At 43.6% G+C, this 3,856-nt stretch overlaps 1 pseudogene; it reads left to right on the forward strand.

Annotated features, from left to right (window-relative positions):
* The first annotated feature begins 3,244 nt into the window (after positions 1–3,244).
* Positions 3,245–3,442, forward strand: LOC144688914 (small nucleolar RNA SNORA53; annotated as a pseudogene).
* The last annotated feature ends 414 nt before the right edge of the window (positions 3,443–3,856 follow it).

Genomic DNA, 3,856 nt, shown 5'->3' on the forward strand with positions numbered 1-3,856 from the left:
TCACTACTCCATGCCAGCCATTGAAGAAAATTTGCCACAACTTGCCAAGACAAAGCTCTTTACTATCATATATGTGAAGGATGGATACTGGCAAGTGAAGTTGGATGAAAGCAGCAGTTTTCTGACTACATCTTGAATGCCATTGGGAGGCACAGATGGTTGTGCATGCCATTTCTCCAGAAGAGTATCAATACAGACAGCATGAGATAGTCAATGATCTTCCAGGAGTGGAAGCAATTGAGGGAGATCTGCTGGTCTATGGACATGGAGGTATGATGGAAGAAGCCTTTGTAGACCATGATCAGAATCCAGTGGGACTGCTAGAGAGAGCTTGTTAGATGAACCTGAAGCTGAACAAGAAAAAGCTGCAACTGAAGGTGACTGAACTCAAGTGCATAAGTCATGTGCTGACAGAGAAAGGACCTTGCACTGATCCTGATAAGGTGTGAGCTGTAGCAGAGATGCAGCAATCAACCGATGTGAAGGTAGTGCAACGATTTGTTGGATTTGTGAACTACCTAGCAAAGTTCTTGCCCAATTTGTCAACAGAGCGTGAGCCTTTACGGAAGCTCAATGCAAAGGATGTTCAGTGGCATTGGGGCACAGAACAAGGAACAGTTGTCATTCACATCAAACTGTAGAGTAAAGGGTTAACTCTAACACTATTCTAACAAAAGCTGCTGAGCATGTGCATAAGGAGCAATGTAATAATGATGTCACACAGAAGAGAATGAGGAGAATCTGAGAGATGAGCAGTGGCTCTGTCCTAGTGCTTTGTAATCCTGTGCATAGCTGAGTTTGTAAATAAAGGTTACTTTGAAAAAGGATCTTTGCCTCCAGCCAGATCACTTGCTAGGAGTAAGACCCCCAACATCTTTAAATATGACCCAGCAATGACATATGGTGGTACTGATGACTAGACTCACAGAAAAGCAGTGTAAAACAGTGGGAAACAGCCTGAGGAGAAGCCCAGCAGCAGGAAGCAGCAGGTAAGGGACCTTCGAGACCTACTTTCCACTTAGATTAGGAGAGATAAACACGAGAGGACATGGCTTTAGGGTGAAAGGGGAAAGGTTTAGGGGGAACATTAGGGGGAACTTCTTCACTCAGAGAGTGGTGAGAGTGTGGAACGAGCTACCATCTGACATGGTAAATGTGGGCTCGCTCTTAAGTTTTAAGAATAAATTGAATAGATACATGGATGGAAGAGGTCTGGAGTGTTATGACTAGGTGCAGGTCAATGGGACAAGCGGAATAATATTTCGGCACAGACTAGAAGGGCCGAATGGCCTGTTTTCTGTGCTGTAGTGTTCTATGGTTCTATGTTCTATGGTTCTACTTGGTTATTGGACTAGAGAGGAAAACATGAGGTCAGCCTAGCGACTAATACAGAAAGCAGCACAGGAAATGGAAACCTCAACACAGGGTGAGCAATGAATTCTACCCTCCCTCTCCCACAATTGTTCCAGAACAGAGAGCTCAGACAGGACGAGCAATGGCAAAATTGGAGAAAGGATTTAACTCATTGAAATGCTTTGGGTCTCGCGAGCAGGACTAACAAGGACCAGGTTGGTACTTCGTTACATGTCAGTAGCATCTGAGACGATGTGCTGGCCAGACAAGGGGTGAACAAGGGGACAGCCTCCTACGAGGATGTTATTGGAGCCTTTTGACATGTGTTTTAGTCTTCAGCGAGACATCATCATAGAGGGCAAAATTCAACAATTGAAATCAAAGACCAGGTGAAGGAATTAATTCATTTATAAATGATCACTATTATTTGGCTGATAATTCTATGTATGGAATGTTATAAGATGGTTTAATAAGAGACAGAATAATTGTCAGTGTTTTAGAAGAAACCCTGTCAGACTTTACAATTTGGAGAAGATTTGATGCTGAGCAAAGCAGTGCAACTGGCTAGACAGGCCAAAAGGCAAAAGCAAAAGCTTCTGCCCTCCTTTTTTCCATCCAGGTCGTGGGAATGTCTTGGTATGGACCTATTCGAATTCAAAGCAAAAGTATTTCTCATCGTTGTGGATGAGAGCTAGATTGAGGTGGAGAATGCTACATGGGTTCACCTCTGAATCTCTGACTAGAGTATTTTCCATACACAGCATTGTCGTCCCTGATGATGGGCTACAATTGGTCAATGAGTGTTTCCAATCACTTGCAGCATCATATGGATTTGGCCGCGTCACAAATTTGCTGAGGTACCCTCAGGCCAACAAAGAGGTTGAGAGAGGGGTAGGTACCATTGAAGGCCTCCTCAGAAAAAAAGCGAAGATTTTACATTAGCCCTGCTTAGCTACTGCTCTGTACCATTGAAGAATTGTTTTGCCCCATGCAAGGTTTTGATGGGCCGCAGGCTAAGAACCTAACTTCCTTCCCTTCCTCACACAATAACGCCAAGCATAACAGTAGAGGACCACGTTCCTGACAGAAGGAAGAAGATTACAGAGCAGGCCAAGTCTGCACTTTCAACCAGCGACACAGGGCTCATGACCTGCACTCACTCCCGAAAGGGGAGAGATGTGGTGGATTAGGGAGTGGCAGTGAGAAGGTACCACAAGGGAAAGGCTTCAAAAACCAAGATCATATCTTTTCCAGACAGAAACCAGTATCATCCGAAGAAATAGGATGCCTTGATTTCAATGAACAAGAAGCCATTAGCCGGATGGGCTGCATACCCTGATCCTCAGGAGGAAACTACAACTACGGAACCGATAACAATGAAAACAAGAAATTATGACCCTCAGAGAATGGTTTTGGAACAAACAAACCCTCAACAACCTCAGAAAGAACTCCATACGTGTCTGGGGAGATTGGTGAAACTACCACAAAGATTATTCCCATAAAAACAGAGACTTTGGGGGAGATGTAGGAGGATGTGTACATAGCATGCAGAGATAAAGACTTGGAGGGAGATGTAGAGTAAAGGGTTAACTCTAACACTAAGAATAACTACTGAGCACGTGCATAAGGAGCTATGTATTATTGATGTCACACAGAAGAGAATGAGGAGAATCTGAGAGCTGAGCAGTGGTTGTGTCCTAGTGCCTTTGTAAATTAAGGTTACTTTGAAAAAGGACCTTTGCCTCCAGCCAGAACACTTGCTAAGAGTAAGACCCTCAACATCTTCCAAGACGGCCCAACAACAACAGACAAACAATTAGTGATGACAATACTAGTGTTGAGGTACCTATGATGTCAATGATGAAGTCACCCTGTAGTGTGATGTCAACGAAACAGGACTTGGAGCAGCCCTCATGCAGTGTGCTGGCAGGTGACATCCATCAACTTTAGTGGTTGTACAACCAAAGGTACTTGAGTCATTGGCGTGTTAAAATAATATACCTGCATGGTAGCCCCTCTGTACTGACGTGAATGACCTGTCAGTCCAGGCTGTTTTCTGCCATCAGGATTTTGCTGCTATGTATCATTTATCAAATTTATCACATTTATCAAAATCCATCTGGTTTAAATGTTGCAAACTAAACAACACTATACACAGATTGAGGAAGAGTGTCTGGCTGTTGTCTTTGCTGGTGATCATTTTAGTCAGCACCTGTTTGGGAGAGACAAAGTGATGGTACAGACTGACCACTAGCTACTTCAAAGCATCTTTCTCAAATCACTTCTATCTGTTCTGAAGTGTCTGCAAACTTTGTTAGTTCACTTGCAGAGATATCATTTGGAAATGAAGTACAAGCAAGGAAAGCGGATGTACATCGCTGACATGCTGTCGAGAGCTGCACTCCTTTTGAAGGAAATTGATGATGCTAGTACAGAGTATGAAATCTCCCAGACTCAGTGAAAAGCAACATCATGACATGCTCTGAAAGTCAACCCAGCAGAG

Source organism: Cetorhinus maximus, chromosome 1 (genome assembly GCF_964194155.1).
Source record: "Cetorhinus maximus chromosome 1, sCetMax3.hap1.1, whole genome shotgun sequence".
NCBI classification, from domain to species: Eukaryota; Metazoa; Chordata; class Chondrichthyes; order Lamniformes; family Cetorhinidae; genus Cetorhinus; species Cetorhinus maximus.